The sequence below is a fragment of the Trachemys scripta genome, chromosome 5 (genome assembly GCF_013100865.1).
Source record: "Trachemys scripta elegans isolate TJP31775 chromosome 5, CAS_Tse_1.0, whole genome shotgun sequence".
Taxonomy (NCBI): domain Eukaryota; kingdom Metazoa; phylum Chordata; order Testudines; family Emydidae; genus Trachemys; species Trachemys scripta.
This window is the reverse complement of record NC_048302.1, coordinates 138,086,503-138,108,080: the sequence shown is the minus strand read 5'-3', so window position 1 is coordinate 138,108,080 and position 21,578 is coordinate 138,086,503. Positions and strand designations below refer to the sequence as shown.

The 21,578-nt window shown below is 48.5% G+C and overlaps 1 long non-coding RNA gene across 1 annotated transcript in view; it reads left to right on the top strand.

Annotated features, from left to right (window-relative positions):
- Positions 1-18,896, top strand: part of LOC117878412 — a 33,303-nt gene extending 14,407 nt beyond the window's left edge. The window contains exons 2-3 of the long non-coding RNA XR_004645970.1: positions 12,956-13,108; positions 18,694-18,896. This is a non-coding gene — a long non-coding RNA (uncharacterized LOC117878412). The remainder of the gene's footprint in view (positions 1-12,955; positions 13,109-18,693) is intronic.
- The last annotated feature ends 2,682 nt before the right edge of the window (positions 18,897-21,578 follow it).

The window sequence follows — 21,578 nt, the reverse complement described above, 5'->3', positions numbered from 1 at the left end:
CAGAAGTTAAACTAACTGGTCTGTAGTTTCCTGGGTTGTTTTTATTTCCCTTTTTATAGATGGGCACTATATTTGCCCTTTTCCAGTCTTCTGGAATCTCTCCTGTCTCCCATGATTTTCCAAAGATAATAGCTCAGATACCTCCTCTATTAGCTCCTTGAGTATTCTAGGATGCATTTCATCAGGCCCTGGTGACTTGCAGGCATCTAACTTTTCTAAGTGATTTTTAACTTGTTCTTTTTTTATTTTTATCTGCTAAACCTACCCCCTTCCCATTAGCATTCACTATGTTAGGCATTCCTTCAGACTTCTCGGTGAAGACCGAAACAAAGAAGTCATTAAGCATCTCTGCCATTTCCAAGTTTCCTGTTACTGTTTCTCCCTCTTCACTAAGCAGTGGGCCTACCCTGTCTTTGGTCTTCCTCTTGCTTCTAATGTATTGATAAAAAGTCTTCTTGTTTCCCTTTATTCCCATAGCTAGTTTGAGCTCATTTTGTGCCTTTGCCTTTCTAATCTTGCCCCTGCATTCCTGTGTTGTTTGCCTATATTCATCCTTTGTAATTTGTCCTAGCTTCCATTTTTTATATGACTCCTTTTTATTTTTTAGATCATGCAAGATCTCGTGGTTAAGCCAAGGTGGTCTTTTGCCACATTTTCTATCTTTCCTAACCAGCGGAATAGCTTGCTTTTGGGCCCTTAATAGTGTCCCTTTGAAAAACTGCCAACTCTCCTCAGTTGTTTTTCCCCTCAGTCTTGATTCCCATGGGACCTTACCTATCAGCTCTCTGAGCTTACCAAAATCTGCCTTCCTGAAATCCATTGTCTCTATTTTGCTGTTCTCCCTTCTACCCTTCCTTAGAATTGCAAACTCTATGATTTCATGATCACTTTCACCCAGGCTGCCTTCTACTTTCAAATTCTCAACGAGTTCCTCCCTATTTGTTAAAATCAAGTCTAGAACAGCTTCCCCCCTAGTAGCTTTTTCAACCTTCTGAAATAAAAAGTTGTCTGCAATGCAGTCCAAGAATTTGTTGGATAGTCTGTGCCCCGCTGTGTTATTTTCCCAACATATATCCGGATAGTTGAAGTCCCCCATCACCACCAAATCTTGGGCTTTGGATGATTTTGTTAGTTGCTTAAAAAAAGCCTCATCCACCTCTTCCACCTGGTTAGGTGGCCTGTAGTAGACTGCTAGCAGGACATCTCCCTTGTTTTTTACCCCTTTTAGCCTAACCCAGAGACTCTCAACACTTCCGTCTCCTATGTCCATCTCTACCTCAGTCCAAGTGTGTACATTTTTAATATATAAGGCAACACCTCCTCCCTTTTTCCCCTGTCTATCCTTCCTGAGCAAGCTGTACCCATCCACACCAACATTCCAATCATGTGTATTATCCCACCAAGTTTCAGTGATGCCAACAATGTCATAGTTGTATTTATTTATTAGCACTTCCAGTTCTTCCTGCTTATTCCCCATACTTCTCGCATTTGTATATAGGCATCTAAGATACTGGTTTGATCTTTCCTCCCAGTTTTGTCCTGACCCTCCTTTCTCTCTGCCAATATAGCCCACACTCCCTCTCGTTTCCGACCCATCTCCCCGGTCTCCATGTTCCCCACTTACCTGTGGGCTTTGCTCACCTGTCCCCGTCGAACCTAGTTTAAAGCCCTCCTCACTAGGTTAGCCAGTCTGTGTCCAAATAGGGTCTTTCCCCTCCTCGAAAGGTGACCCTGTGTGTCTGACAATTTTATTCTTAATTATTGTTTCGACTAATTTGCCCGGTACCGACGTTAGACTTACCGGTCTGTAATTGCAGGGATCACCTCTAGAACCCTTTTAAAATATTGGTGTTAAATTAGCTAACTTCCAGTCATTGGGTACAGAAGCCGATTTAAAGGACAGGTTACAAACCTTAGTTAATAGTTCTGCAACTTCACATTTGAGTTCTTTCAGAACTCTTGGGTGAATGCCATCTGGTCCCGGTGACTTGTTACTGTTAACTTTATCAATTAATTCTAAAACCTCCTCTCGTGACACTTCAATCTGTGACAGTTCCTCAGATTTGTCACCTACAAAAGCCGGCCCAGGTTTGGGAATCTCCCTAACATCCTCAGCCGTGAAGACTGAAGCAAAGAATCCATTTAGTTTCTCCGCAATGACTTTATCGTCTTTAAGCGCTCCTTTCATATCTCGATCATCAAGGGGTCCCACTGGTTGTTTAGCGGGCTTCCTGCTTCTGATGTACTTAAAACACATTTTGTTACCACCTATGGAGTTTTTGGTTAGCTGTTCTTCAAACTCCTGTTTGGCTTTTCTTATTACATTCTTGCACTTAATTTGGCAGAGTGTATGCTCCTTTCTATTTGCCTCACTAGGATTTGACTTCCATTTTTTAAAGGAAGTCTTTTTACCTCTCACTGCTTCTTTTACATGGTTGTTAAGCCACGGTGGCTCTTTTTTAGTTCTTTTACTGTGTTTCTTAATTTGGGGTATACATTGAAGTTGGGCCTCTATCATGGTGTCTTTAAAAAGCGCCCATGCAGCTTGCAGGGATTTCACTTTAGTCACTGTACTTTTTAACTTCTGTTTAACTAACCCCCTCATTTTTGCATAATTCCCCCTTTTGAAATTAAATGCCAAAGTGTTGGGCTGTTGAGATGTTCTTCTCACCACAGGGATGTTGAATGTTATTGTATTATGGTCACTATTTCCAAGCGGTCCTGTTATAGTTACCTCTTGGACCAGCTCCTGCGCTCCACTCAGGACTAAATCTAGAGTTGCCTCTCCCCTTGTGGGTTCCCATACCAGCTGCTCCATGAAGCAGTCATTTAAAGTATCGAGAAATTTTATCTCTGCATTTCATCCTGAAGTGAAATGTTCCCAGTCAATATGGGGATAATTGAAATCCCCCACTATTATTGGGTTCTTAATTTTGATAGACTCTCTAATTTCCCTTAGCATTTCATCATCACTAGCACTGTCCTGGTCAGGTGGTCTATAATAGATCCCTAATGTTATATTCTTAGTAGAGCATGAAATTTCTATCCATAGAGATTCTATGGAACATGTGGATTCACTTAAGATTTTTACTTCATTTGATTCTACATTTTCTTTCACATATAGCGCCACTCTCCCTCTCCCCCTCCCCCCTCCCCCCCGCACGACCTGTTCTGTCCTTCCGATATATTTTGTACCCCGGAATGATTGTGTCCCATTGATTGCTCTCAGTCCACCAGGTTTCTGTGATGCCTATTATATCAATAGCCTCCTTTATCACAAGACACTCTAGTTCACCCTTCTTATTATTTAGACTTCTAGCATTTGTGTACAAGCACTTTAAAAACTTGTCACTGTTTATTTGTCTACCCTTTTCTGATGTGTTAGATTCTCGTTTATGTGAATGTTTCTCATCTGATCTGGCCGCTACTTTATCCTCTTCCATCCTCTGCTCCTGACTAGAACCTGGAGATTCTCTATCATTAGACTCTCCCCTAAGAGAAGTCTCTGTCCGATCCACATGCTCCTCTGCAGCAGTCGGCTTTCCCCCATCTCCTAGTTTAAAAACTGCTCTACAACCTTTTTAATGTTTAGTGCCAGCAGTCTGGTTCCACTTTGGTTTGGGTGGAGCCCATCTCTCCTGTATAGGCTCCCCCCATCCCAAAAGTTTCCCCAGTTCCTAATGAATGTAAACCCCTCCTCTCTACACCATCGTCTCATCCACGCATTGAGACTCTGAAGCTCTGCCTGCCTATTTGGCCCTGCGCGTGGAACTTGGAGCATTTCTGAGAATGCCACCATAGAGGTCCTGGATTTCAGTCTCTTCCCTAGCAACCTAAATTTGGTCTCCAGGACATCTCTCCTACCCTTTCCTATGTCATTGGTACCTACATGTACCACGACCACCGGCTCCTCCCCAACACTACACATAAGTCTGTCTAGATGCCTCGAGAGATCCGCAACCTTCGCACCAAGTCACCATGCGGCAAGTCACCATGCGGTTCTCCCAGTCATCACAAACCCAGCTATCTATGTTTCTAATGATCGAATCTCCCAATACTAACACCTGCCTTTTCCTAGCAACTGGAGTTCCCTCCCCCGGAGAGGTAACCTCAGTGCGAGAGGCAAACCCAGCACCGTCTGGAAGAAGGATCCCAACTATGGGAAGGTTTTGCTCTGCTCCCGTTGACTGCTCTGCTTCCCTGGGCCTTTCATCCTCCTCAACAGCGCAGGGGCTGTCTGACCGGAGGTGGGACAATTCTACAGTGTCCCGGAAAGCCTCATCAACATACCTCTCTGCCTCCCTTAGCTCCTCCAGTTCCGCCACCCTGGCCTCCAAAGTCCGTATGTGGTCTCTGAGGGCCAGGAGCTCCTTGCACCGAATGCACACATACGCCACCCGCCCACAGGGCAGATAATCATACATGTTGCACCCAGTGCAATAAACTGGATAGCCCCCACTCTGCAGCTGGGCTTCTGCCTGCATTGTCTCCTAGTTAATGAAAGGGTTGTTTAAGCAAGGAGTTTTGAATGTAGTTTGGTTTATAGGTTTTAAGGGGAAGAAAGGGACCCTCACTCCCTTCCCACTCCCCTTCCAAACTCCCTCGCGAAACTCCCTGTTAGCGGCCCCTAGTCGCAAAAGCTCCCTGGATGCTTGTGCGCTGCTTTATAAAGCCCTGGCCTGTGTGAATGCCCCACCCACTGATTAAGGCTCAGCCAATTACCAAAGGCTTCTAGCTTTCAGACCTTCCTTTGAAGCTCACAGCTTCCAACTGCCAGCCACAGCACACGGTCCTTCAAACAACCAAACGAACAAACAGACTGACAAACACAAGCTCAGCACACAGCAAGTAACCCCCAAACACAAACAAACACACACTACAGACAGTCACTTACCCCAAGGGTAAGATCCTGAACTCGACCATCTCATGGTCACTGCCTCCCAGGTTCCCATCCACTTTTGCTTCCCCTACTAATTCTTCCCGGTTTGTGAGCAGCAGGTCAAGAAGAGCTCTGCCCCTAGTTGGTTCCTCCAGCACTTACACCAGGAAATTGTCCCCTACACTTTCCAAAAACTTCCTGGATTGTCCGTGCACCGCTGAATTGCTCTCCCAGCAGATATTGGGGTGATTGAAGTCCCCCATGAAAACCAAGGCCTGTGATCTAATAACTTCTGTTAGTTGCCAGAAGAAAGCCTCGTCCACCTCATCCCCCTGATCTAGTGGTCTATAGCAGACTCCCACCTGTGTTGCTCACACTTCTAAACGTAATCCAAAGACTCTCAGGTTTTTCTGCAGTTTCATACAAGAGCTCTGACAGTAATACTGCTCTCTTACATACAATGCAACTCCCCCACCTTTTCTGCCCTGCCTGTCCTTCCTGAACAGTTTATACCCATCCATGATAGTGCTCCAGTCATGTAATTTATCCCACCAGGTCTCTGTTATTCCAATAACATCATAATTCCTTGACTGTGCCAGGACTTCCAGTTTTCCCTGCTTGTCTCCCAGGCTCCTTATATTTGTGAATAGGCACTTAAGATAACTCGCTGATCGTCCTGCTTTCTCAGTATGAGGCAGAAGTCCTCTGCTCTTGCGCTCTCCTGCTTGTGCTTCCTCCCAGCATCCCATTTCCCCACTTACCTCAGGGCTTTGGTCTCCTTCCCCCGGTGAACCTAGTTTAAAGCCCTCCTTATTAGGTTAGCCAGCCTGCTTGCGAAGATGCTCTTCCCTCTCTTTGTTAGGTGGAGCCTGTCTCTGCCTAGTACTCCTCCTTCTTGGAACACAATCTCATGGTCAAAGAATCCAAAGCCTTCTCTCCGACACCACCTGCATAGCCATTCATTGACTTCCATGATTTGACCATTCATGGTAAAGAGGGATATAACTAGTAGGGTGACCTGACAGCAAGTGTGAAAAATCAGGACTGGGGGTGAGGGTAATAAAAGCCTATATATGAAAAAGACTCCAAAATTGGGACTGTCCCTATAAAATCAGGACATCTGGTCACCGTAATAACTAGAAGTCTAATGATAAATCTGCAATACTCTAAAACAATTAATCATGCCAACTCAATTATCTATTGCCACACTGTACGCCCCTTCTGCTTGTTATATCTCTCCGCTAATCCTCGGGTGGAGAGCGTGGCTAAAGGGAGTGTTGCCTCCAACTTCTTCAGTAATCAAGAGGAAGAAACAAGACTTGGGAGCAACCTTATTAGGCGGAATGGGAGCTGTTTTGGGGGAACTTAATGCTGTGGATCAGCAATACTCGGCTAAGTGTACAGGAGAATTGGGCCATGATGCAGCCTCCCTCCCAGAACCCCTCACTCCGGCATTCAAAGCCTGGCATCTATCACATTTGACATAGTGAATATTCTTCCACGCTGGCTCGAGAGGCAGCAGCAAAACCACTTCCAAATATTGGGTGCTCTGAGTGTGTTGCAATCAAATCTCTCAGAAGCTCTTCATGCATCGAGGTTCAGCAGTGGTTAATTAGTGTGGCAAAGTCACTTGTACGAGATGGTTTAAATCAACAGCTGCCAAGAGAGTTAAAGAAAATAATCTATGAACATGCTAGTGACTTTGAAAAGTTATATCACTAATGGTGGCGATTGCTCACATTTACTTATTTCCCCAAAATGACACTCTCATGGCTTTGATTTTAACTTTGAAATCTGTTAAGGAGGAGAAAATACATCCATCAATATCTTTAAGATGTATTCCAACAAGTCCTTACTCCTGCCTATCGAAGGACATAAATAGGTACATATCAATAAGGAAAATAAGTACACTCCCATTAACCTACAGGCCTGTGTTAACCAATTAGATCTGAGATACACTTGAACCACGCAGGTGTGGGACGAAGATGAAACATGTTTAATTCCTGAAGAAGGTACCTGCTTATATGAGGTTTTTCATCATTCTGTCAGCCGTGCCTCTGCTGTGGTAGAAGTAGATCAACACTGCTTTTGTATTACGAGCCTGTATCCTTATTTCTTTGTAAATCATTTCTACAAGGTTAGTCATGTTAAACCTTGTCTATGCCAAGTGATACAAATCTATGGGTGTGATGTTAATGTTACCACACATAGCGTGACTATGGAAACCATCCTGTATACTTACCCTTTGTATGATGAATTAATGCCCATCCATGTTGGCACAGATTTGGAGGCCTTTGAAAAACTTTTGGTGCATCCAAAGCTTGCCCGATATATAGATAATCTACAAAAGGAAGGGGCAAAAACATTATTGATGGTACAACACTCCATAACAGACATAAAAAGGATAAAAGAAGAGACTACTCCAGCTCATTGGTGGGAAGTTATCTTCCATAATAACTTAGGTGATATCAGATCCGCTTGGAATATCGTCTTACACCCCATTGGTGTATTGTTAATCATACAAAGTGTTATGTTGATATATCTGGTGATGTTAACTATTGGCTTTTGTATGTATAAAAAAGGAAATGATAAGAGGACACCCAGGGTACCATTTGATATTAATGCCTTGGGATTGTTAGTTTAAGTATCTGTTTTATATGTTTGTAGTAGTTATGCTTATCGCTATAACTCCTACAAGGAGAGGATTGTTGGGTTATGTCCATTTTGTATAATTTCAGGATCCCATATTGATTTTCAAAATGGAATTTGTGCCCATGTGATCCAGCTGATCACAGTTTTCCCGCCTTTTATTTCTCCTCGGGAGTGGTAAAGAAGTTCTACATAAACCTGGTTTTTACCACCTTTTCCACAGGGTTTCCCAGAAGGGGTTTTCTGCTCCTTCTTCGGGGTTTATCAGGCCAGATTATATAAGTCTGCCCAGAGCACTTCTCAGTTGCTGTCCATCTGAGTGACACTGAGGGTCTGACTTGCACTCACCTCCCCATCCTAGTGGTAGAGGGGGCTCGGATTTTCCTTCCACAGCTCTGCTTCTACTTTGTCATCACCTGCAAGGAGAAGAGAAGGACAGACAGCCACATCCCACTTACCATCATCCACCTTCAGCTGCTGTCCCCCGATGGACCATCTACTCTTCTACAGACCCAGAGGAACATCAAGGGACTCCCTGGAGCTCCTCCGCAATGGCTTTCAACTAGTAGGAGGATTGAGGTCCCAGGCAACAATCAAGGCTTGATCTGTAGAAGGAGGTTTCTATTAAGGGGTTTACTTACCTGTTTATAGGGTTTATTTGGGGAAAATCACTGTCTTACATAATTTTACTGTTTACTCCCTCCTTTTCTTTGCCCCATTCATTGTGCACCAATCCCGCAATACATTTCATTTGTCTTTCACCTTATCACGACTGATTCCTTGTTATTCACCGTCGGAGGGACCCTTTATGGGAAGATCAACCCTACCAGATGACAGATGCTGGATAGGGAGGGTCGAATCTAAGGAAACAGGAAGCATAGGGATCTCTTGCCTTATCCCACATATATTTCTTTGCCTTTCTGCCCTTTCCTTTAACAAGTACAAAGAGAGTCCGAATACATGTTCTCTTGAGGTTAACACTAGGCTGGGGCAGAACTTGGTTTTAACAGGAAACCCCCCTTTCCTCCTCTGAAAATGTTGTTTCTCACTTTGGCTGAGGATGGAAGCTAGCTTACAAAAACCTCCCGATGCAATAGGGCTGGATTCTGCCATGCTAATCCATACTGGGTTATACCTTCCCCCACAAGCAGCCTCATTCATTTCAAAGGGACCAGCTGCAAATTAAGGTACTTCTCATAGTGAGTCAAAGTGGCAGAATCTCACTCTCTGGCTCGGTTTACCCTATAGAGTTAGACACTGCGGGTTACTTACATCGGCTGTTGATTGCCATTCATGGAACAGTTGTATTGGGAGCCTCTGTGACCGTGTAAACCACCAGACAGGAGAGGGACGTTAACTGGTGTGACTTGCCGGTCTCCAGCAGAAGGTGTTACATCCTTCCCGACAGGAAAGGTCCATCGACACCAGACGGACTGTTGTGGGATGTGAAAGAGGATAAGATACGTTGGGTGGATTCTTCCGTCAGTTGGGTTCACAGCTCAGAGTACATGGCAGTTTCCTTTACATTTTTCTCTTTTATTTAACTCTTTTTAAATGCTCTTTTCTTAACCTACTCATATATTAAATACACCTTTTAAATTTATCTCAAAATGTTTTCATTCTTTACTAACATGCCAAACTAACCCTTTAAAGACAAAAATTGTTATTTTTCTTTAAGTTCTCTCTTTCTATTCTTTAACAACATGCCAAACTAGGCCTTTAAAATCATGTCTCCTTACTCAACCTCACCAAAAATCTGAGCACGGAGTGGGGAGCCGGGCAGGTCCAGCCCTGCTGGGATTGGGGACCCTGAGCAGCAGCTGAGCTGGGAGCAGGGGCCGAGACCCTAGGGCGTAGCCGGGCTCTAGCTGGAGCTCCCCACACATCCCGGCGTTCTTGTCAATTTCACGGCTCCATGAATGACAACCAACCACTGATGTAAGTAACCCGCAGTCTCTACACAGACAATGTGTTGCCCTGACTACACTGATATAAGGTCTATGCCTGTCGTGGAGGTGGGGTTATTATGTCAGTGTAGTAGGGCACTTACATCGGTGGGACCAAAGCTGTGGTGTGTACACTGACATGAATACATCGACGTAAGGCAGCTTACGTTGACCCAGCTCTGTAGTGTAGACCAAGCCAGAGGGTGAGATTCTGCCTTTTACTCACTATGAGAAATACTTTAATTTGCAGCTGGTCCCCTTCAAATGAATGAGGCGGCTTCTGGGGGAAGGTGTGGATTAGCATGGCAGAACCCAGCCCTACTGCATCAGGAGGTTTTTGTAAGCTAGCTTCCATCCTCAGCCAACGTGAGAAACATTGTCAGAGGAGGAAAGGGGGGTTTCCTGTTAAAACCAAGTTCCGCACCAGCCTAGCGTTAACCTCAAGCGAACATGCATTTGGGCTCTCTTTGTACTCTGTGTGGCAGGTCATTTTTTCATTTGGGTTTAACCAAAAGATTCTAATTTTCATTAAAAGTCTTTTTCTCCATGCTAAGCAGTCCCCTGCAGCGCTCCTGAGCTCCGGATGGCCTCGTCTGGATGGGGAGAAACCTTTGCCCTTAACTCAAGTTATAACCTCATGGAGACAAGGTAGTTCATATTTTTCACAGTAGTTGTTAGGCTCCTCCACAGGCTTTAACTTGACCTGGTAACAACTCATGTGAAAACTACACACGGCCTTGTCTTCACTAGGATTTTACCTCAAGTTCGTTAACTCAAGTTCTAGGTCCAGTGTTGTTCAACATCTTCAGTAATGACCTAGTGTTACCCGGGGTTCTTTCAACCCAAAGCTCTTGGTAACGTTTACTCTGTGCGAGGTGGTGTCAGGAAATAAATCAGGGGAGACACGGCTGTCCGACCGATAGATGGCCGGCACAAGCAGGATAACACAAAGAGTCCCACTACCTCAAACTTTTCCCCCTTATTTATAATACAATGGCATGTCCCTTAAAGAAAACTTGTTAAGCAAGCAGTTTCAATGGTCCAGCAAGAGGCTTCCTTCTGATTATTGATGAACCAGGTGTGGGTTTTTCCCAGAGTTTGCAGCCTTGAGACCCTGTCAGACACATTCCCAAGGGCACATCCTGCTCTTCTAAAATGAATGCATCAGCAACTTCAACACAATTCTTATCAGGAAGGACACGGGGTCAAGCTGCCCTTTCTGTGGCACCAAAAACCACTTCCCCTCCTTCCTTGGTTAAGCTAAGGCTGCTGCATGACCACTTTACGGGCTGCTGACTTGGCTGCTTTTAGCAATAAGCCATAGTAGTTTACTGGTTTGCCAAAATCTCCCCGTACACTGGATGTAGGTATGGAGAGCAAACTGATCATGTTTGCAGATGACACAAGGCTAGGAGGGAAGGGTTGCAACACTTTGGAGGATAAGTTAGAATTCAGAGGGTTCTTGATAAATTGGAGAACTGGGCTACAGACAACAACCTGAAATTCAACACAGACAAATGTAAGGTGCTACACCTAGGGAAGAACAACCAAACACACAAATACAGAATGGCGGGGGCGAGGGCGGGGGGTGGGGGGAAAGTGGCTTGGCAGCAGCACTGCTGAGAAGGATCTGGGAGTTGTGGTGGATTAACCTTTGATTCCACACGTGCCCCCTCTCGTCCCATGTTACCTCCGGAGCAGTGAGCAGGTTCTGTCTCTTTGGACAGCAGATCTCCCACCTGTGGCTGGTCACACACATAGGAAAAGATGCGGATCTGGACAGTCGTGGATGCCCATAGGATAGGGCCGGCCTTCGGGGCGGGCAATGTGGGCGACTGCCCAGGGTGCCACGGTCGGGGAAGGGGGCATGGTCCGGAGGCAAGGAACAGACACAGGCCGGGCTCCCCACTGCCCCCAGCCTGCCCCTCACCGTGCTGCAGCTGGCTGATGCTGGAGGCCCCACAACACAAGTGGGCCCCGGACACAGAGCAGGACTGCCATGGCTGGGGCGGAGCTGGGGGCAGCCCAGGAGGGGAGAGGGCACAGGCTGGGCATAGGGGGCTGGAACAATGTGAATAGTGGGGTGCTGAGGGCCACTGAACCGAGCTGTAACCCTGCATGTGATGGAAACCGCTTCCAGCCAGGGGGTACGGCAGCCCCCCTAGATCCAGCACCTATGGCCAGGCACTGCCGACAGAGCGCTGTCTTCCTCTTCCTTCACGCCTCCTTCCCCCATCCAACCGCCTCTCCTATCCACTTCCTCACCCTCCTTCCCCCATCCCAACCAACCACCTCTCCCCTCCCTCTCCTTCCCCATCCACATGCCTTCCCCCTCCCCTCTCCTTCCCCCTCCAACCGCCCCCTCCTACCCCCAGCTGCCCCCTCCAACCGCCTCTCCCCACCACCCCCTTCCTTCCTCCCCTCCTTCCCGCCTTTCATCAACTCACCTCCCTGCCTCTCCCCCAGGGTTCCCGAGAGGGAGGGGATGCAGGGCTCTCGGAGGAGAAGAACAGGGGACGCTGGCTGGTGGGGAGGTTGGGAGCAGGAACGAGGGGGCAGCTGGCCAGCCCCATGGGAGCTCAAGTCACCTCTGACTGACCTGCTTGTTTTGGGGTGGTTGGGCTTGTTTTTAAAGGCAGGGTCGCATATTTATTTTGTGAGACGTGGCAACTTTGGTTGGCTTTTACCCATCTGCCTTGAGGTGAAAGGCTCTGTAGGCCTTTCCCAAAGCCCTGATCCACCCTGATCCCCCTCATAGTTCCTCAGAATGGTAAATAGAGGGGGGAAACTGAGGCACAGGCAGGTGAGGTAACTTGCCCACAGTCTCCCAGTGAGTCAGGTGCAGAGCAAGGAATAGGAACCGGGAGTCCCTATGGCCAGGGCTTGTCAGGGACGGGAGCAGTGGGGACAGCTGCTGGCCGGCTCACTGCTAGACAACCTATAAGGCCATCTGCTCTTCCTGGGACCTGCCGGAGGAGCCACACCACTGGCTGGCTGCTGGTTCACCAGCCTGCTTCGAAGCCTGGCACCAGCTGAGATCAGCGGCTGCTCAATGTGTATCTTGCTCACTGCAGCTGTGCTTCCTCTTCGCCCAGTCCCTGCTCCGGCCGGCGCCCAGGCCCTGCTCCTGCTCTGCTCCAGCCCCTACTCCCCTTCGGCTTCAGATGTCTGGTTTGATGCCCAGCCCTGCCCCTCCCTCACTACACTGCTTGGCCCCCACTTCTGGCTTGGGCTTCTGTCTCTCTGGTACTGATCCCGGGCTCCGCCTCTGGCTGAGGACTCTGCTGTACCCCCCACCCTGGCTCTGGCATTTGGCTTCTGACCCTGGGCCCATTTCCTGGATGCTGCCCACGCTGGACCCAGCTCTAGCCCATTGGCTGAACTCTCGCTTCCACCACTGGGGCTGACCACACATGGCCCCGCTGGTGACAGGGTGGCTCTCACCACCAGGCATCACTTCCCATTTCTATTTCTGCGCCAGGGCAGCTGTCAGAGGGAGGCTGTAACCCAGCAGGCTGCTGAAAGGACCCTCAGGCCAGTGATCGGGGCTCAGCTCAGCGCGAAGGCAGGAGAATGGCGAGGGACAATGCCTATGAGAACATGCCGATGACGGAAGCTGCTCCCCAGCCCAAAGGTAAGCACAAGAGGCTGCACCGGACCCTGGACTCCCACTGGCCTTACCTTGGCTTTGCGGTCTCTGCAGAGCGTTCTGGGCAGCGATCGCTTGCTCCACTGACCACGTCATAAGAACATAAGAAAGGCCGTACCGGGTCAGACCAAAGGTCCATCTAGCCCAGTATCCTGTCTACCGACAGTGGCCAATGCAAGGTGCCCCAGAGGGAGTGAACCTAACAGGCAATGATCAAGTGATCTCTCTCCTGTCATCCATCTCCACCCTCTGACAGACAGAGGCTAGGGACACCATTCCTTACCCGTCCTGGCTAATAGCCATTAATGGACTTAACCACCATGAATTTATCCAGTTCTCTTTTAAACGCTGTTATAGTCCTAGCCTTCACAACCTCCTCAGGTAGTGAGTTCCACAAGTTGACTGTGCGCTGCGTGAAGAAGAACTTCCTTTTATTTGTTTTAAACCTGCTGCCTATTAATTTCATTTGGTGACCCCTAGTTCTTGTATTATGGGAATAAGTAAATAACTTTTCCTTATCCACTTTCTCCACATCACTCATGATTTTATAGACCTCTATCATATCCCCCCTTAGTCTCCTCTTTTCCAAGCTGAAGAGTCCTAGCCTCTTTAATCTCTCCTCATATGGGACCCCTTCCAAACCCTTAATCATTTTAGTTGCCCTTTTCTGAACCTTTTCTAGTGCCAGTATATCTTTTTTGAGATGAGGAGACCACATCTGTACGCAGTATTCGAGATGAGGGCGTACCATCGATTTATATAAGGGCAATAATATATTCTCAGTCTTATTCTCTATCCCCTTTTTAATGATCCCTAACATCCTGTTTGCTTTTTTGACCGCCTCTGCACACTGCGTGGACATCTTCAGAGAACTATCCATGATGACTCCAAGATCTTTTTCCTGACTTGTTGTAGCTAAATTAGCCCCCATCATATTGTATGTATAGTTGGGGTTATTTTTTCCAATGTGCATTATTTTACATTTATCCACATTAAATTTCATTTGCCATTTTGTTGCCCAATCACTTAGTTTTGGGAGATCTTTTTGAAGTTTGACACAGTCTGCTTTGGACTTAACTATCTTGAGCAGTTTAGTATCATCTGCAAACTTTGCCACCTCACTGTTTACCCCTTTCTCCAGATCATTTATAAATAAGTTGAATAGGATCGGTCAGAGGACTGACCTTTGGGGAACACCACTAGTTACCCCTCTCCATTCTGAGAATTTACCATTAATTCCTACCCTTTGTTCCCTGTCTTTTAACCAGTTCTCAATCCATGAAAGAACCTTCCCTCTTATCCCATGGCAGCTTAATTTACATAAGAGCCTTTGGTGAGGGGCCTTGTCAATGGCTTTCTGGAAATCTAAGTACACTATGTCCACTGGATCCCCTTTGTCCACATGTTTGTTGACCCCTTCAAAGAATTCTAATAGATTAGTAAGACACGATTTCCCTTACAGAAGCCATGTTGACTATTGCTCAACAGTTTCTGTTTTTCTATGTGTTGGACAATTTTATTCTTAACTATTGTTTCGACTAATTTGCCCGGTACTAACGTTAGACTTACCGGTCTGTAATTGCCGGGATCACCTCTAGAGCCCTTTTTAAATATTGGCGTTACGTTAGCTAACTTCCAGTCATTGGGTACAGAAGCCGATTTAAAGGACAGGTTACAAACCTTAGTTAACAGTTCCGCAACTTCACATTTGAGTTCTTTCAGAACTCTTGGGCGCATGCCATCTGGTCCCGGTGACTTGTTTAATGTTAAGTTTATCAATTAATTCCAAAACCTCCTCTAGTGACACTTCAATCCATGACAGTTCCTCAGATTCGTCACCTACAAAAGCCGGCTCAGGTTTGGGAATCTCCCTAACATCCTCAGCCGTGAAGACTGAAGCAAAGAATCCATTTAGTTTCTCCACAATGACTTTATCATCTTTAAGCGCTCCTTTTGTATCTCGATCATCAAGGAGCCCCACTGGTCGTTTAGCAGGCTTCCTGCTTCTGATGTACTTAAAAAACATTTTGTTATTACCTTTGGAGTTTTTGGCTAGCCGTTCTTCAAACTCCTCTTTGGCTTTTCTTATTACATTCTTGCACTTAATTTGGCAGCGTTTATGCTCCTTTCTATTTGCCTCACTAGGATTTGACTTCCACTTTTTAAAGGAAGTCTTTTTATCTCTCACTGCTTTGTCCCCAGAGCTCAGCCTTGTGCTGGCTAGACAGCACCATGGGCAGTGGGTGAGGGTACTCGGTCAGTGCTTCCCAGTGCATTTTCTCTCCTGCCAGTCCCCAACGGGAGAAGGGCACAGGGGGGAGAGATGGGAGTCCCTGCACAGCATCCCAGCCTCCTGCTGGCCAGAGCAGTGCCATGGGCTGGCCATAAAAGCCATCCAGGCTCCCCCTCCCCAGCTCACTGCCACCATCAGCCTCTCCCAGGAGGAGATCACCAGGGTTGAATCCTCACAGCCCCTATCTCTGGGGACCAGCTCCCTCTCATCCCCCTGCTTCACAGTGACACCTCCTTTCCTTACCCTCTGTCCCTTCCCGGCCCGAGCACATGCTTCTAACCATGAGCAGGGGCAGGGAGATGCTAGCTGTGTTAGCAGAGAAGGTTTATCCCTAAGTCTTGGGGAGTGGGGGAGGGAACCTGTTCCTCCAAGAACAAGGAGCAAATGGTGCTGGAAGTTCTGAGATAAGGACCAGGCTGTTTTCCTAAAGCTCCCAGCACAAGGGGCCTCTCTCAGTGCTTTGGCTGGGTGACTGGGCAACAAAATGGCAGATGAAATTCAATGTTGATAAAGGCAAAGTGATGAACATCGGAAAACGTAATCCTAACTATACCTATAACATGTTGGGATCTGAATTAGCTGTTTCCACTCAAGAGAGGGATCTTGGAGTCATTGTGGAGAGTTCTCTGAGAACATCCACTCAATGTGCAGTGGCATCAAAAAATCCAACAGAATGTTGGGAATCATTAAGAAAGGGACCAATAATAAGAGAGAAAATATCACATTGCCTCTTTATAAATCCATGGTACACCCACACCTTGAATACTGTGGACAGATGTGGTTGCCTCATCTCAAAAAAGATCTATTGGAATTGGAAAAGGTACAGAAAAGGGCAACACAAATGATTAGGGGTATGGAATGGCTGCCATATGAGGAGAGATTAATAAGACTGGGACTTTTCAGCTTGGAAAAGAAACAACTAAGGTGGGATATGACTGAAATCTATAAAGTCATGACTAGTGTGGAGAAGGTAAATAAGGAAGTGTTATTTACTCCTTCTAATAACACAAGAACTAGGAGTCACCAAATGAAATGAATAGGCAGCAGGTTTAAAACAATCAAAAGGAAGTATTTCTTCACAAAATGCACAGTCAACCTGTGGAACTCCTTGTCAGAGGATGTTGTGAAGGCCAAGACTATAACAGAGTTAAAAAAAATACCTAGAAAAGTTCATGGAGGATAGGTCCATCATTGGCTGTTAGTCAGGATGGACAGGGATGGTGTCCGTAGCCTCTGTTTGCCAGAAGCTGGGAATGGGCGACTAGGGCTGGATCACTTGATGATTCCCTGTTGTGTTCATTCCCTCTGGGGCACCTGGCATTGGCCACTGTCGGCAGACAGAACCCTGGGCTAGATGGACCTTTGGTCTGACCCAGTCTGGTCGTTCTCATGTTTGGTTGTGCAGGTGTCAGCTGAACAAGGACCTCATCTGGGGATTTGTTTATGCCCTTTGGTTTCAGTGCAATCCAGATGCCGTGTGCCAGCTGTTCTGGTTTTGAACACATGAAAGACGCCCAGGAAGGGTCTGGAGACAGGCAGGGAGACGGGGCTGACAGAAGTGGAGGGTGCGGGTGAGGATGTGAGGTTCAGTAGGCAGCTGCAGCTACGCACCGAGCTCAGCTAGGTTCTCTGCAGCGGCAAAGGAAAAGCTGGATATGAGTCAACTGTGTGCCCTTGTTGCCAAGAAGGCTAATGGCATTTTGGGCTGTAAAAGTAGGGGCATTGCCAACAGATCGAGGGACGTGATATTTCCCCTCTATTCGGCATTGGTGAGGCCTCATCTGGAGCACTGTGTCCACTTTGGGCCCCACACTACAAAAAGGATGTGGACAAATTGGAAAGAGTCCAGGGGAGGGCAACAAAAATGATTAGGGGGCTGGAGCACATGACTTATGAGGAGAGGCTGAAGGAACTGGGATTGTTTAGTCTGCAGAAGAGAAGAATGAGGGGGGATTTGATAGCTGCTTTCAACTACCTGAAAGGGGGTTCTAAAGAGGATGGATCTAGACTGTTCTCAGTGGTGGCAGATGACAGAACAAGGAGTAATGGTCTCAAGTTGCAGTGGGGGAGGTCTAGGTTGGATATTAGGAAACACTATTTCACTAGGAGGGTGGTGAAGCACTGGAATTGGTTACCTAGAGAGGTGATGGAATCTCCATCCTTAGAGTTTTTAAGGTTAGGCTTGACAAAGCCCTGTCTGGGATGATTATTTGGGGATTGGTCTTGCTTTGAGCAGGGGGTTGGACTAGATGACCTCCTGAGGTCCCTTCCAACCCGATATTCTATGATTCAATGAAAACACAAGGAAAAATGTAGCATGCGCTCAGTGACAGAGAACCTCCTCCCAGAATCTGTTTCAGCAAAGGCTGAGAACTGTAAACTCAGTACGTTAGTGAGAGGCAGCTTCCCCTTTGGTTAGCGTGTGAGAAGCCACTTCTGCAATGTAAGGGGATTATCTGGGCATCTGAATGTTGTCTGTTGGTTCCAGGAACCACATCTCATGGGGGAGTGGTGCTAGCTAATGTCTGAGGCCCAGATCAGACAGGGAAGGGGTGCGGCAGACTGAGACTTTCAGGGAGAGGAGAATGTGACAGTCTTGGGTCTCCAAGCAGCTGCCGTTCACCTTGGGGAGACCAAATCCAGACCACACAGAGCACGCTTATTTCTCACTACACATAGATCCTGGCTCGAATGCAGCTCTAGTCTTCTCCCTTTAATGTGCAGGGCAGACACAGTCTTCTGGCTTTGTCCTGTGAGTCGCCCCTTGGCTGCCTTGCAGTGAGGAGCCCAGAATCCTGGGGATGGGTTATTAGACAGGGATGCTGGAGAAAGGCCCTTCTGGGCCCACTGCTGCTGTCAGCCCCACTTTTCTCCTGCACAGAATCATTTCCCCTCATTTCACTGCCTCGTTGTTTTCATATTTCATAAGTTGGTTCAGGTTCCTTTTCTCATTTAAAAATACTCCTTTGGGCACGAACTTCACAAGCCCTAAACTTCCCTCTCAAGAAATGCTGAGGCAGGGGGAAAATCCTGCTCCCAGATCTCTCTCACAGGACACCTGCCTGGCACTAGAGTCACTCCTGATTTAGGGAGGGTCGCTTTTCACATTGGAGTTCAGGTCGGTTCTGACCTTATTTGGCCTGATTCCGCTGTTGCTGTTAACCACAGTCAGGGAATAGGAGGCTGAGCAGGTATTGGATTTCGGGGATGGAGTTTCCTCGGTCAGTGGCATTTGAGCTGTAACTTTCCATGGATACGTTTCTTCTTCTCCTTCAAGGAAATCCTCCCAAGACATCGGTCCCTTGGCGGCCCAGGGCGGGGGGCATCGTCACTGCTGTCCTTCTCCTCCTGAGTCTGGCCCTGGCCACGTCCCTCCTGGCTGTGACGCTTCTCTGTAAGTTCAACTGCAGCTCCAAGCCCAACGTTTGCCAACTTCCATACAGGCCAGCTGGGTTGAATGGGGGGAGGCACCCCCCACATTTCAGCAGAATATCGACCATGTTTCCAGTCTGTCCCACCAAATAAATCTCCTACTCCAGGGAGTTCAAATGGAGTTGTAAGATCTTGCCCTGCTGGTTTGATACTAGCAGAAACTTTCTAAGTCTAACGATGGTCCAGCACTGGCACAGGTCACCTAGGGAGGCTGTGGAATCGCCATCACTGAAGGTTTTTAAGGACAGGTTAGACAACCACTGTGACGCAGTAGGGAGCAGGGTGGATTGACCTGGGAATGTCGTTTAGTTTTGCTGGAACTGTCTGCCTGGGGGATGGAAGAGCAGGGGATGACTAAGTGAGGGACAGTACCTGAGTCTGTAGCCTGAGCCAGGAAGGGGGTTGGGGCGAGTTGATACCTTGGCCCAGGAAACTGGACAAAGGGAAAGAGCCGGCTGGAGGAGTTTTATTTTTGTTTCAGTTTGGGCTGGCTGGGAAGAGGCAGGGAACCGAAGTCTTGGGTCTAAGATCCTTGCTCTCCAGAGGGACCTGGCTGAGGGGTCCTGGTTGTACCTACAAGCCCTGCTTGGCACTGTGTTCCTGTTGTCTAATAAACCTTCTGTTTTACTGGCTGGCTGAGAATCACGGTGAATTACAGGAAGTGGGGGGTGCAGGGCCCTGACTCCCCCACACTCCGTGACAATTGGTGGTAGCCGTGGGATCTACTGCACCCCGTGGACAGCACTTCCTGCAGTAAGTGACTGGAGAGCACTAAAACCAACAGGGATTGACGGGGACCAGGCGTGCTGAATCGTCAGTGAGGGACGGTTTCAGGGGGCAATTAAACCCCAGGAGTGTGTAACCAGCAAGAAGGACTTTTGCAGTTCCAGGGTCCCCCGGGGGATTACAGCGAGCGGTTCCAGGGGTGGAGGAGTCTGCCGCTCGACCCTGGCAGAGAGGTGATGACCTCGAGAAGGGCTGGCACACTAGGGGTCTCCCTGGAAACTGTGGGGAGCGGTGAGCACCCAGGCCTGTGAGTGGCCAGCAGGAAGATGTATGCCAAGCGGCTTAAGAGTGACCTGGTGGAGCTGTGCAAGCAGGGGGGATGCACAGTGGGAGGCTCTCCAAAGAACAGCTGATTGCCCGGCTGGAGGAGGGAGATCACTTGAATGAACTGATCCCTGTCTCTGAGGGAAGCAGCCTGGCAGATGCAGCGCAGGCCCCAGTGTCTGTCCCAGCTGGGAGTGGTCAGCCGGCTGCTGAGGGCTTCCCAAGACCCCTCCTTCCTATGCCTAGGGGAAGGGCGGGGAGGAGCCCAGCGAATACTGAGGGCACCGTGACCCTCCCCCGGCCAGCAGGGGATCCTCCCGGCGAAGCTCGCCGGCCAGCAAGGGATCCTCCCGGCAATGCTCGGCATCCGTGGAACGGAAGTGGCTGAAATGGGAGACAGAGCTAAAACTGAGAGGCCTGGAGGACAAAGAGAGACAGAGGCAGTATGAAGAGAGACAGAGGCAGCATGAACTGGAGGAAAAAGAGAAACAGAGACAGCATGAACTGGAACTGGCGAGACTGAGGGGCAGCGAGCCCCCGGCTGCGATGAGGGAGGGGGGACCCAGGACTGCACGGAGCTTTGATAAGTGCATCCTGTCCCAGCGTAAGGAGGGGAAGGACATGGATGACTTCCTGGATGCCTTTGAGACGGCCTGCGAGCTGCACCAGGTTGATCCTGTGAACAGACTCCGGGTTCTCACCCCCTTACTGGACCCCAAAGCCGTGGCATTGTACCACCAACTGGAAGGGGCGGAGAAAGGGGACTACGAACTATTCAAAAAGGCCCTGCTACGTGAGTTTGGGCTGACTCCTGAGATGTACCGGGAAAGGTTCTGGAGTCAGCACAAAACCCGAGGTTTCATATCTGCAACTACATGGAGGGATACGCCAGCAAGTGGGCAGATGGGGTCCAGACGAAGGAGGACCTGGTTAAACTGATCATCCTAGAGCAACTGTATGAGCGGTGCCCATCCGACCTGAGGCTGTGGTTGAGGGACAAAAAAACAGAGAACCCGCGACATGCAGGGCGGCTGGCCGATGAGTTCGTGAAGAGCTGGTCAGGGGTTGGCAGGGAGGAGTCCCAAAGGAACAGGCCCGCCACGATGCAGAGAGAGAGTCACCCTGGGACCTCCCAAAGGGGGAATATGGAGAACCCCCTCCCAAGGGGAACACCCAGCATCAGGCCAACCAACCGGCTCAAGAGGACGCACGGGACATGGGCTGCTATTACTGTGGCCAGAAAGGCCACATACGGTCCCAGTGCCCCAAACTCAAGGACAGACTGAGCAGACCGAACCCACACCAGGTTAACTGGGTAAGGACCCAGCCGTACGAGGTGCAGGCTTCCCAGGCAAGGGGAGCTGGCAGCTTATCAACTTCTCAGGAGAGAGAAGAGCCCCAGGCTAGCTCCTCTGGGGGGTTGGATGCCCTGGACTCAAAGTTCTCCATTTACAAGGTGGGCCCGGGGCTGTTCCTGCAGAGCGAGTGCCTTGTTCCCCTGGAGGTGGATGGGAGGAAGGTCGATGGATACTGGGACACGGGTGCTGAGATGACGCTGGCCCGGCCCGAGGTGCTAGCTCCAGATCGGGTGATGCCCAACACCTACCTGACCCTGATGGGGGTGGGCGGGACCCCATTCAAGGTGCCTGTGGCGAGGGTACATCTGAAATGGGGGGCCAA